At 36.5% G+C, this 13,547-nt stretch overlaps 11 non-coding genes across 11 annotated transcripts; all 11 read right to left on the bottom strand.

Annotated features, from left to right (window-relative positions):
• Nucleotides 1–654: 654 nt before the first annotated feature.
• On the bottom strand, nt 655–727 carry TRNAK-UUU. Its single transcript has one exon. It is a non-coding gene; the product is annotated as a tRNA-Lys (tRNA).
• Nucleotides 728–1,953: 1,226 nt separating this feature from the next.
• On the bottom strand, nt 1,954–2,026 carry TRNAK-UUU. Its single transcript has one exon. It is a non-coding gene; the product is annotated as a tRNA-Lys (tRNA).
• A 576-nt stretch (nt 2,027–2,602) lies between these two features.
• Nucleotides 2,603–2,675, bottom strand: TRNAK-UUU. Its single transcript has one exon. It is a non-coding gene; the product is annotated as a tRNA-Lys (tRNA).
• Nucleotides 2,676–3,215: 540 nt separating this feature from the next.
• On the bottom strand, nt 3,216–3,288 carry TRNAK-UUU. The gene has a single exon. It is a non-coding gene; the product is annotated as a tRNA-Lys (tRNA).
• A 1,219-nt stretch (nt 3,289–4,507) lies between these two features.
• On the bottom strand, nt 4,508–4,580 carry TRNAK-UUU. The gene has a single exon. It is a non-coding gene; the product is annotated as a tRNA-Lys (tRNA).
• A 2,456-nt stretch (nt 4,581–7,036) lies between these two features.
• Nucleotides 7,037–7,109, bottom strand: TRNAK-UUU. The gene has a single exon. It is a non-coding gene; the product is annotated as a tRNA-Lys (tRNA).
• A 562-nt stretch (nt 7,110–7,671) lies between these two features.
• Nucleotides 7,672–7,744, bottom strand: TRNAK-UUU. The gene has a single exon. It is a non-coding gene; the product is annotated as a tRNA-Lys (tRNA).
• Nucleotides 7,745–9,148: 1,404 nt separating this feature from the next.
• On the bottom strand, nt 9,149–9,221 carry TRNAK-UUU. The gene has a single exon. It is a non-coding gene; the product is annotated as a tRNA-Lys (tRNA).
• Nucleotides 9,222–9,786: 565 nt separating this feature from the next.
• Nucleotides 9,787–9,859, bottom strand: TRNAK-UUU. Its single transcript has one exon. It is a non-coding gene; the product is annotated as a tRNA-Lys (tRNA).
• A 1,862-nt stretch (nt 9,860–11,721) lies between these two features.
• Nucleotides 11,722–11,794, bottom strand: TRNAK-UUU. The gene has a single exon. It is a non-coding gene; the product is annotated as a tRNA-Lys (tRNA).
• Nucleotides 11,795–13,007: 1,213 nt separating this feature from the next.
• On the bottom strand, nt 13,008–13,080 carry TRNAK-UUU. The gene has a single exon. It is a non-coding gene; the product is annotated as a tRNA-Lys (tRNA).
• Nucleotides 13,081–13,547: the final 467 nt, after the last annotated feature.

Raw genomic sequence — 13,547 nt, 5'->3', positions numbered from 1 at the left:
GTGACCGCCAACTGTGGGAATCGAACACTCGACCACATGGTTAAAAGCCATGCGCTCTACCAACTGAGCTATGACGGCTTTGTTTAGTGGTCTAACTTAGTGAATATTGGCACTACAAATATGTCCACGACGTTGGAATTCCATCTTTATTTAATGGTTTCTTGTTGAAATAGTTATTTTTCCAAACTTGAGCCAAGTTTGGCAAAATCAGAGTTTTCCCCAAAAGCCCAAATGAAGTTGACGACCCTAAACGCCACGAACTTTAGTTTCTGTGGAAAGTAAAAGGTGTGCTCATTGCCCAATAATATTCAATAAATAAATCTAAGAATGAGCTTGAGTAAATCACACGCCAAGGGCCTTTTCGACTTTAAAAATTCTGAACAATGAACAACATGACAAAATCGGAATTCAAATATTATAGAAAATACCAATCTTATCCTTAAACGGTTCCTGATCCCCGCTTCTATAACTACACCCAACGATAAAGAAAAGACAATAGAACAAATTAATGATTTAGGTAGTCGAGTCAAACATAGGGATCCATTTTACTAAGGCAAACAGATGACATGCTACAAATATTTCAAAATATGCAGAATTATCTGATTTTGGAACAATCAAGTAACGAGGAATTCGAAAAAGAGAGTGAAGAGTGATCGCCGACTGTGGGAATCGAACCCACGACCACATGGTTAAAAGCCATGCGCTCTACCAACTGATCTAAGACGGCTTCGTTAAATGGTCTAACATAGTGAATATTGTCACTACAAATATGTCCACGACGTTGGGATTCTATCTTTATTTAATAGTTTCTTGTTGAAATAGTTATTTTTCCAAACTTGAGCCAAGTTTGGCAAAATCAGAGTTTCCCCCAAAAGCCCAAACGAAGTTGACGACCTTAAACACCACGAACTTTTGTTACTGCGGAAAGTAAAAGGTGTGCTCATTACCCAATAATATTCAATAAATAAATCTAAGAATGAGCTTGAGTAAATGACACGCCAAGGGCCTTTTCGTCTTCAAAAATTCTGAACAATGAACAACAAGACAAAATAGGAATCTAAAATATTATAGAAAATACAAATCTTATCCTTAAACGGTTCTTGATCCCTGTTTCTATAACTACACCCAACGATAAAGAAAAGACAACAGAAGAAGTTAATGATTTAGGTAGTCGTGTCAAACACAGAGATCCATTTTTCCAAGGAAAACAGATGACATGCTACAAACATTTCAAAATATACAGAATTATCCGATTGTGGAACAATCAAGCAACCAGGAAATAGCAAAAGAGAGTGAAGAGTGATTGCAGACTGTGGAATCAAACCCACGACCACATGGTTAAAAGCCATGCGCTCTACCAGCTGAGCTAAGACGGCTTCGTTAAGTGGTCTAACATAGCGAATATTGGAACTACAAATATGTCCACGACGTTGGGATTCCATCTTTATTTAATGGTTTCTTGTTGAAATAGTTATTTTTCCAAACATGAGTAAAGTTTGGTAAAATCAGTGTCTCCCCAAAAAGCCCAAACAAAGTTGATGACCCTAAATGCCACGAACTTTTATTACTGCGGAAAGTAAAAGGTGTGCACATTGCCCAATAATATTCAATAAATAAATCTAAGAATGAGCTTGAGTAAATGACACACCAAGGGCCTTTTCGTCTCCAAAAATTCTGAACAATGAACAACAGGAAAAAATTAGAATCTAAAATATTATAGAAAATACCAATTTTATCCTTAAACGGTTCCTGATCCCTGCTTCTATAACTACACCCAATGATAAAGAAAAGACAATAGAATAAGTTAATGATTTAGGTAGTCGAGTCAAACACAGGGATCCATTTTACCAAGGGAAACATATGACATGCTAAAAACATTTCAAAATATGCAGAATTATCCGATTAAAGAACAATCAAGCAACGAGGAAATGGCAAAAGAGATTGAAGATTGCCCGCCGACTGTGGGAATCGAACCCACGACCACATGGTTAAAAGCCATGCGCTCTACCAGCTGAGCTAAGATGGCTTCGTTAAGTGGTCTAACATAGTGAATATTAGCACTTCAAATATGTCCTCGACGTTGGGATTCCATCTTTATTTAATGGTTTCTTGTTGAAATAGTTATTTTTCCATACATGAGCCAAGTTTGGCAAAATTAGAGTTTCCCCCAAAAGCCCAAACGAAGTTGACGTCCCTAAACACCACGAACTTTTATTACTGTGGAAAGTAAAAGGTGTGCTCATTGCCCAATAATATTCAATAAATAAATCTAAGAATGAGCTTGAGTGAATGACACGCCAACGGACTTTTCAATTTCAAAAATTCTGAAAATGAACAACAAGACAAAATCGGAATCTCAAATATTATAGAAAATACCAATCTTATCCTTAAACGGTTCCTGATCCCCGCTTCTATAACTACACCCAACGATAAAGAAAAGACAACAGAAGAAGTTAATAATTTAGGTAGTCGAGTCAAACACAGGGATCCATTTTACCAAGGCAAACGGATGACATGCTACAAACTTTTCAAAATATGCATAATTATCCGATTAAAGAACAATCAAGCAACGAGGAAATGGCAAAAGAGAGTGAAGAGTGTCTGCCAACTGTGGGAATCGAACCCACGACCACATGGTTAAAAGCCATGCGCTCTACCAGCTGAGCTAAGACGGCTTCGTTAAGTGGTCTAACATAGTGAATATTGGCACTACAAATATGTCCACGACGTTGGGATTCCATCTTTATTTAATGGTTTCTTTTTGAAATAGTTATTTTTCCAAACTTGAGCCAAGTTTGGCAAAATCAGAGTTTCCCCCAAAAGCCCAAACGAAGTTGACTACCCTAAACACCACAAACTTTTGTTTCTGTGGAAAGTAATAGGTGTGCTCATTACCAGATAATATTCAATAAATAAATCTAAGAATGAGCTTGAGTAAATGACACGCCAAGGGCCTTTTCATCTTCAAAAATTCTTAACAATGAACAACAAGAAAAAATCAGAATCTAAAATATTATAGAAAATACCAATCTTATCCTTAAACGGTTCATGATCCCCGTTTCTATAACTATACCAACCGATAAAGAAAAGACAATAGAAGAAGTTAATGATTTAGGTAGTCGTGTCAAACGCAGGGATCCATTTTACCAAGGCAAATAGATGACATGCTATAAACATTTCAAAAGAAGAAATGGCAAAAGAAAGTAAAGAGTGACCGCCGACTGTGGGAATCAAACCCACGACCACATGGTTAAAAGCCATGCGCTCTACCAGCTGAGCTAAGACAGCTTCATTAAGTGGTCTAACATAGTTAATATTAGCACTACAAATATGTCCACGACGTTGGGATTCCATCTTTATTTAATGGTTTCTTGTTGAAATAGTTATTTTTCCAAACTTGAGCAAAGTTTGGCAAAATCAGAGTTTCCCCCAAAAGCCCAAACGATATTGACGACCCTAAACACCACGAACTTTTATTACTATGGAAAGTAAAAGGTGTGCTCATTGCCCAATAATATTCAATAAATAAATCTAAGAATGAGCTTGAGTAAATGACACGCCAAGGGCCTTTTCGTCTCCAAAAATTCTGAACAATGAACAACAGGAAAAAATTAGAATCTAAAATATTATAGAAAATACCAATTTTATCCTTAAACGGTTCCTGATCCCCGTTTCTATAACTACACCCAACGATAAAGAAAAGACAACAAAAGAAGTTAATGATTTAGGTAGTCGTGTCAAACACAGGGATCCATTTTACCAAGGCAAATAGATGACATGCTATAAACATTTCAAAATATGCAGAATTATCCGATTGTGGAATAATCAAGCAAAGAGGAAATAGCAAAAGAGAGTGCAGAGTGACCGCCCACTATAAGAATCGAACCCATGACCACATGGTTAAAAGCCATGCGCTCTACCAGCTGAGCTAAGACTGTCTCATTAAGTGGTCTAACATAGTGAATATTGGCACTACAAATATGTCCACGAAGTTGGGATTCCATCTTTATTTAATGGTTTCTTGTTGAAATAGTTATTTTTCCTAACTTGAGCCAAGTTTGGAAAATTCAGAGTTTCCCCCAAACGATGTTGACGACCCTAAACGCCACGAACTTTTATTACTATGGAAAGTAAAAGGTGTGCTCATTGCCCAATAATATTCAATAAATAAATCTAAGAATGAGCTTGAGTAAATGACACGCCAAGGGCATTTTCGTCTTCAAAAATTCTGAACAATGAACAACAGGAAAAAATTGGAATCTAAAATATTATAGAAAATACCAATTTTATCCTTAAACGGTTCCTGATCCCCGTTTCTATAACTACACCCAACGATAAAGAAAAGACAACAGAAGATGTTAATGATTTAGGTAGTCGAGTCAAACACAAGGATCCATTTTACCAAGGCAAACAGATGACATGCTACAAACATTTCAAAATATACAGAATTATCCGATTGTGGAACAATAAAGCAACGAGGAAATGGAAAAAGAGAGTGAAGAGTAACCGCCGACTGTGGGAATCGAACCCACGACCACATGGTTAAAATCCATGCGCTCTACCAGTTGAGCTATGACGGCTTCGTTAAGTGGTCTAACTTAGTGAATATTGGCACTACAAATATGTCCACGACGTTGAAATTCAACCTTTATTTAATGGTTTCTTGTAGAAATAGTTATTTTTCCAAACTTGTGCCAAGTTTCGCAAAATAAGTTTTTCCAAAAGCCCAAAAAGTTGAAGACCCTAAACGCCACAAACTTTGGTTTCTATGGAAAGTAAAAGGTGTGCTCATTGCCCAATAATTTATAATAAATAAATCTAAGAATGAGCTTGAATAAATGACACGCCAAGGGCCTTTTCGTCTTTAAAAATTCTGAACAATGAACAACAGGACAAAATCGAATTTCAAAAATTATAGAAATACCAATCTTATCCTTAAACGGTTCCTGATCCCCGCTTCTATAACTACACCCAACGATAAAGAAAAACAACAGAGAAATTAATGATTAGGTAGTCGAGTCAAACATCTTATCCTTAAACGGTTCCTGATCCCCGCTTCTATAACTACACCCAACGATAAGAAAAGACAACAGAAGAATTAATGATTTAGGTAGTCGAGTCAAACACAGGATCCATTTTACCAAGGCAAACAGATGACATGCTAAATCGAACCCACGACCCATGGTTAAAAGCCATGCGCTCTACCAGCTGAGCTATGACGGCTTCGTTAAGTGGTCTTAACTTAGTGAATATTGGCACTACAAATATGTCCACGACGTTGAAATTCCACCTATTTAATGGTTTCTTGTTGAAATAGTTATTTTTCCAAACTTGACCAAGTTTGGCAAAATAAGAGTTTTCCCCAAAAGCCCAAACGAAGTTGAAGACCCTAAATGCCACGAACTTTGGTTTCTATGGAAAGTAAAGGTATCATTGCCCAACAATATTCAATAAATAAATCTAAGAATGAGCTTGAGTAAATGACACGCCAAGGGCCTTTTCGTCTTTTAAAAATTCTTAACAATGAACAACAGGACAAAATTGGAATTCAAATTATAGAAAATACCAATCTTATCCTTAAACGGTTCCTGATCCCCGCTTCTATAACTACACCCAACGATAAAGAAAAGACAACAGAAGAAATTAATGATTTAGGTGGTCGAGTCAAACACAGGGATCTATTTTACCAAGGCAAATAGATGACATGCTACAAACATTTCAAAATATGCAGAATTATCTATTGTGGAACAATCAAGTAACGAGGAAATGGCAAGAGAGTGAAGAGTGATCGTCGACTGTGGGAATCCCATGACCACATAGTTAAAAGCCATGTGCTCTACCAGCTGATCTAAGACGGACTTCGTTAATGGTCTAACATAGTGAATATTGTCATACAAATATGTCCACGACGTTGGGATTACATCTTTATTTAATGGTTTCTTTTGAAATAGTTATTTTTCCAAACTTGAGCCAAGTTTAGCGACATCAGAGTTTCCCCCAAAATCCCAAACGAAGTGACGAACCTAAACGCCATAAACTTTTATTTCTGTGGAAAGTAAAAGGGTGCTCATTGCCCAATATTCAATAAATAATCTAAGAATGAGCTTCAGTAAATGACACGCAAGGGCCTTTTCGTCTTCAAAAATCTTAACAATGACAACAAGACAAAATCGAAATCTCAAATATTATAGAAAATACCAATCTATCCTTAACGTTCCTGACCCCGTTCATAAACTACACCCAATGATAAAGAAAAGACACAGAAAAAGTTAATGATTTAGGTAGTCGAGTCAAACACAGGGATCCATTTACCAAGGCAAGCAGATGACATTCTACAAACATTTCAAAATTCAAAATTTTCCAAGCAACGAGGAAATGGCAAAAGGGAGTGAAGAGTGACCGTCGATGTGGGAATCGAACCACGACCACATAGTTAAAAGCCATGCGCTATACCAACTGAGCTAAGACGGCTTCATTAAGGTGTAATATAGTGAATATTGGAACTACAAATATGTCCACTACGTTGGGATTTCATCTTTATTAATGGTTTCTTGTTTGAATAGTTATTTTTCCAAACTTGAGCCAAGTTTGGCAAAATAAGAGTTTCCCCAAAAGCCCAAATGAAGTTGACGCCTTATACGCCATGAACTTTTATTACTATGGAAAGTAAAAGGTGTGCTCATAACCCAATACTATTCAATAAATAAATCTAATAATGAGCTTGAGTAAATGACACGCCAAGGGCCTCTTTGTCTTCAAAAATTCTGAAACAATAAACAACAGACAAAATCAGAATCTAAAATATTATAGAAAATACCAATCTTATCTTAAACGGTTCCTGATCCCGCTTCTAACTACACCCAACAATAAAGAAAAGACAACAGAAGAAGTTAATGATTTAGGTAGTCGAGTCAAACACAGTGATCATTTTACCAAGGCAAACAGATGACATGCTACAAACATTCAAAAATATGCATAATTATCCGATTGTGGAACAATCAAGCAACGAGGAAAGGCAAAAGAGAGTGAAGAGTGACCGCGACTGTGGGATTCGAACCCACGACCACATGGTTAAAAGTCATGCGCTCTACCAGCTAAGCTAAGACGCTTCGTTAAGTGGTCTAACATAGTGAATATTGGCACTACAAATATGTCCACGACATTGGGATTCCATCTTTATTTAATGGTTTCTTGTTGAAATAGTTATTTTTCAAACTTGAGCCAAGTTTGGCAAAATCAGAGTTTCCCCAAAAGCCAACGAAGTTGACGACCCTAAACGCCACAAACTTTTATACTGTGGAAAGTAAAAGGTGTGCTCATTGCCAATAATATTCAATAATAAATCTGAATGAGCTTGGTAAATAACACGCCAAGGCCTTTCGTCTTCAAAAATTATGAACAATGAACAACAAGACAAAATCGTAATCTAAAATATTATAGAAAATATCAATTATCCTTAAACGGTTCTTGATCCCCGCTTCTATAACTACACCCAAGGATAAAGAAAAGACAACAGAAGAAGTTAATGATTTAGGTAGTCGAGTTAAACACAGGGATCCATTTTACCAAGGAGAACAGATGACATGCTACAAACATTTCAAAATATGCATAATTATCCGATTGTGGAACAATCAAGCAACGAGGAAATGGCAAAAGAGAGTGAAGAGTGACCGCCGACTGTGGGATTCGAACCCACGACCACATGGTTAAAAGTCATGCGCTCTACCAGCTAAGCTAAGACGGCTTCGTTAAGTGGTCTAACATAGTGAATATTGGCACTACAAATATGTCCACGACGTTGGGATTCTATCTTTATTTAATGGTTTCTTGTTGAAATAGTTATTTTTCCAAACTTGAGCCAAGTTTGGCAAAATCAGAGTTTCCCCCAAAAGCCCAAACGAAGTTGACGACCCTAAACACCACGAACTTTTGTTACTGCAGAAAGTAAAAGGTGTGCTCATTACCCAATAATATTCAATAAATAAATCTAAGAATGAGCTTAAGTAAATGACATGCCAAGGTCTTTTTCGTCTTCAAAAATTCTGAACAATGAACAACAAGACAAAATAGGAATCTAAAATATTATAGAAAATACCAATCTTATCCTTAAACGGTTCATGATCCCCGTTTCTATAACTACACCCAACGATAAAGAAAAGACAACAAAAGAAGTTAATGATTTAGGTAGTCGTGTCAAACACAGGGATCCATTTTACCAAGGCAAACAGATGACATGCTATAAACATTTCAAAATATGCAGAATTATCCGATTGTGGAATAATCAAGCAAAGAGGAAATGGCAAAAGAGAGTGCAAAGTGACCGCCCACTATGAGAATCGAACCCACAACCACATGGTTAAAAGCCATGCGCTCTACCAGCTGAGCTAAGACGGTCTCATTAAGTGGTTTGACGACCCTAAACGCCACAAACTTTTGTTACTATGGAAAGTAAAAGGTGTGCTCATTGCCCAATATATTCAATAAAAATCTAAGAATGAGCTTGAGTAAATGACACGCCAAGGGCCTTTTCGTCTTCAAAAATTCTGAACAATGAACAACATGAAAAAATTGGAATCTAAAATATTATAGAAAATACCAATTTTATCCTTAAACGGTTCCTGATCCCCGCTTCTATAACTACACCCAATGATAAAGAAAAGACAATAGAAGAAGTTAATGATTTAGGTAGTCGAGTCAAACACATGGATCCATTTTACCAAGGCAAACAGATGACATGCTACAAACATTTCAAAATATAACGAATTATCCGATTATGGAACAATCAAGCAACGAGGAAATGGAAAAAGAGAGTGAAGAATGACCGTAAATCTAAGAATGAGCTTCAGTAAATGACACGCCAAGGGCCTTTTCGTCTTCAAAAATTCTTAACAATGAACAACAAGACAAAATCGAAATCTCAAATATTATAGAAAATACCAATCTTATCCTTAAACGGTTCCTGACCCCCGTTTCTATAACTACACCCAATGATAAAGAAAAGACAACAGAAAAAGTTAATGATTTAGGTAGTCGAGTCAAACACAGGGATCCATTTTACCAAGGCAAACAGATGACATTCTACAAACATTTCAAAATATTCAAAATTTTCCAAGCAACGAGGAAATGGCAAAAGGGAGTGAAGAGTGACCGTCGACTGTGGGAATCGAACCCACGACCACATAGTTAAAAGCCATGCGCTCTACCAACTGAGCTAAGACGGCTTCATTAAGTGGTGTAATATAGTGAATATTGGAACTACAAATATGTCCACTACGTTGGGATTTCATCTTTATTTAATGGTTTCTTGTTTGAATAGTTATTTTTCCAAACTTGAGCCAAGTTTGGCAAAATAAGAGTTTCCCCAAAAGCCCAAATGAAGTTGACGACCTATACGCCATGAACTTTTATACTATGGAAAGTAAAAGGTGTCATATCCCATAATTCAATAAATAAATCTAAGAATGAGCTTGAGTAAATGACCGCCAAGGGCCTCTTTGTCTTCAAAATTCTGAACAATAAACAACAAGACAAAATCGGAATCTAAATATTATAGAAAATACCAATCTTATCCTTAAACGGTTCCTGATCCCTGCTTCTATAACTACACCCAACGATAAATAAAAGACAACAGAAGAAGTTAATGATTTAGGTAGTCGAGTCAAACACAGTGATCCATTTTACCAAGGCAAACATATGACATGCTACAAACATTTCAAAATATAACGAATTATCCGATTATGGAACAATCAAGCAACGAGGAAATGGAAAAAGAGAGTGAAGAATGACCGCCGACTGTGGGAATCGAACCCACGACCACATGGTTAAAAGCCATGCGCTCTACCAGCTGAGCTATGACGGCTTCGTTAAGTGGTCTAACTTAGTGAATATTGGCACTACAAATATGTCCACGACGTTGAAATTCCACCTTTATTTAATGGTTTCTTGTTGAAATAGTTATTTTTCCAAACTTGAACCAAGTTTGGCAAAATAAGAGTTTTCCCCAAAAGCCCAAACGAAGTTGAAGACCCTAAATGCCACGAACTTTGGTTTCTATGGAAAGTAAAAGGTGTGCTCATTGCCCAACAATATTCAATAAATAAATCTAAGAATGAGCTTGAGTAAATGACACGCCAAGGCCTTTTCGTCTTTTAAAAATTCTTAACAATGAACAACAGGACAAAATTGGAATTTCAAATATTATAGAAAATACCAATCTTATCCTTAAACGGTTCCTGATCCCCGCTTCTATAACTACACCCAACGATAAAGAAAAGACAACAGAAGAAATTAATGATTTAGGTAGTCGAGTCAAACACAGGGATCTATTTTACCAAGGCAAATAGATGACATGCTACAAACATTTCAAAATATGCAGAATTATCCTATTGTGGAACAATCAAGTAACGAGGAAATGGCAAAAGAGAGTGAAGAGTGATCGTCGACTGTGGGAATCGAACCCATGACCACATAGTTAAAAGCCATGTGCTCTACCAGCTGATCTAAGACGACTTCGTTAAATGGTCTAACATAGTGAATATTGTCACTACAAATATGTCCACGACGTTGGGATTACATCTTTATTTAATGGTTTCTTGTTGAAATAGTTATTTTTCCAAACTTGAGCCAAGTTTAGCGACATCAGAGTTTCCCCCAAAATCCCAAACGAAGTTGACGAACCTAAACGCCATAAACTTTTATTTCTGTGGAAAGTAAAAGGTGTGCTCATTGCCCAATAATATTCAATAAATAAATCTAAGAATGAGCTTCAGTAAATGACACGCCAAGGGCCTTTTCGTCTTCAAAAATTCTTAACAATGAACAACAAGACAAAATCGAAATCTCAAATATTATAGAAAATACCAATCTTATCCTTAAACGGTTCCTGACCCCCGTTTCTATAACTACACCCAATGATAAAGAAAAGACAACAGAAAAAGTTAATGATTTAGGTAGTCGAGTCAAACACAGGGATCCATTTTACCAAGGCAAGCAGATGACATTCTACAAACATTTCAAAATATTCAAAATTTTCCAAGCAACGAGGAAATGGCAAAAGGGAGTGAAGAGTGACCGTCGACTGATGGAATCGAACCCACGACCACATAGTTAAAAGCCATGCGCTCTACCAACTGAGCTAAGACGGCTTCATTAAGTGGTGTAATATAGTGAATATTGGAACTACAAATATGTCCACTACGTTGGGATTTCATCTTTATTTAATGGTTTCTTGTTTGAATAGTTATTTTTCCAAACTTGAGCCAAGTTTGGCAAAATAAGAGTTTCCCCCAAAAGCCCAAATGAAGTTGACGACCTTATACGCCATGAACTTTTATTACTATGGAAAGTAAAAGGTGTGCTCATATCCCAATACTATTCAATAAATAAATCTAATAATGAGCTTGAGTAAATGACACGCCAAGGGCCTCTTTGTCTTCAAAAATTCTGAACAATAAACAATAAGACAAAATCGGAATCTAAAATATTATAGAAAATACCAATCTTATCCTTAAACGGTTCCTGATCCCCGCTTCTATAACTACACCCAACGATAAAGAAAAGACAACAGAAGAAGTTAATGATTTAGGTAGTCGAGTCAAACACAGTGATCCATTTTACCAAGGCAAACAGATGACATGCTACAAACATTTCAAAATATAACGAATTATCCGATTATGGAACAATCAAGCAACGAGGAAATGGAAAAAGAAAGTGAAGAATGACCGCCGACTGTGGGAATCGAACCCACGACCACATGGTTAAAAGCCATGCGCTCTACCAGCTGAGCTATGACGGCTTCGTTAAGTGGTCTAACTTAGTGAATATTGGCACTACAAATATGTCCACGACGTTGAAATTCCACCTTTATTTAATGGTTTCTTGTTGAAATAGTTATTTTTCCAAACTTGAACCAAGTTTGGCAAAATAAGAGTTTTCCCCAAAAGCCCAAACGAAGTTGAAGACCCTAAATGCCACGAACTTTGGTTTCTATGGAAAGTAAAAGGTGTGCTCATTGCCCAACAATATTCAATAAATAAATCTAAGAATGAGCTTGAGTAAATGACACGCCAAGGGCCTTTTCGTCTTTTAAAAATTCTTAACAATGAACAACAGGACAAAATTGGAATTTCAAATATTATAGAAAATACCAATCTTATCCTTAAACGGTTCCTGATCCCCGCTTCTATAACTACACCCAACGATAAAGAAAAGACAACAGAAGAAATTAATGATTTAGGTGGTCGAGTCAAACACAGGGATCTATTTTACCAAGGCAAATAGATGACATGCTACAAACATTTCAAAATATGCAGAATTATCCTATTGTGGAACAATCAAGTAACGAGGAAATGGCAAAAGAGAGTGAAGAGTGATCGTCGACTGTGGGAATCGAACCCATGACCACATAGTTAAAAGCCATGTGCTCTACCAGCTGATCTAAGACGACTTCGTTAAATGGTCTAACATAGTGAATATTGTCACTACAAATATGTCCACGACGTTGGGATTACATCTTTATTTAATGGTTTCTTGTTGAAATAGTTATTTTTCCAAACTTGAGCCAAGTTTAGCGACATCAGAGTTTCCCCCAAAATCCCAAACGAAGTTGACGAACCTAAACGCCATAAACTTTTATTTCTGTGGAAAGTAAAAGGTGTGCTCATTGCCCAATAATATTCAATAAATAAATCTAAGAATGAGCTTCAGTAAATGACACGCCAAGGGCCTTTTCGTCTTCAAAAATTCTTAACAATGAACAACAAGACAAAATCGAAATCTCAAATATTATAGAAAATACCAATCTTATCCTTAAACGGTTCCTGACCCCCGTTTCTATAACTACACCCAATGATAAAGAAAAGACAACAGAAAAAGTTAATGATTTAGATAGTCGACTCAAACACAGGGATCCATTTTACCAAGGCAAGCAGATGACATTCTACAAACATTTCAAAATATTCAAAATTTTCCAAGCAACGAGGAAATGGCAAAAGGGAGTGAAGAATGACCGTCGACTGTGGGAATCGAACCCACGACCACATAGTTAAAAGCCATGCGCTCTACCAACTGAGCTAAGACGGCTTCATTAAGTGGTGTAATATAGTGAATATTGGAACTACAAATATGTCCACTACGTTGGGATTTCATCTTTATTTAATGGTTTCTTGTTTGAATAGTTATTTTTCCAAACTTGAGCCAAGTTTGGCAAAATAAGAGTTTCCCCCAAAAGCCCAAATGAAGTTGACGACCTTATACGCCATGAACTTTTATTACTATGGAAAGTAAAAGGTGTGCTCATATCCCAATACTATTCAATAAATAAATCTAATAATGAGCTTGAGTAAATGACACGCCAAGGGCCTCTTTGTCTTCAAAAATTCTGAACAATAAACAACAAGACAAAATCGGAATCTAAAATATTATAGAAAATACCAATCTTATCCTTAAACGGTTCCTGATCCCCGCTTCTATAACTACACCCAACGATAAAGAAAAGACAACAGAAGAAGTTAATGATTTAGGTAGTCGAGTCAAACACAGTGATCCAT

This window comes from Hibiscus syriacus, unplaced genomic scaffold (assembly GCF_006381635.1).
Source record: "Hibiscus syriacus cultivar Baekdansim isolate YM2019G1 unplaced genomic scaffold, ASM638163v2 tig00111621_pilon, whole genome shotgun sequence".
Classification (NCBI taxonomy): Eukaryota; Viridiplantae; Streptophyta; class Magnoliopsida; order Malvales; family Malvaceae; genus Hibiscus; species Hibiscus syriacus.
Note: the sequence above shows the minus strand (reverse complement) of the source record. Positions and strands in the feature narration are given on the sequence as shown.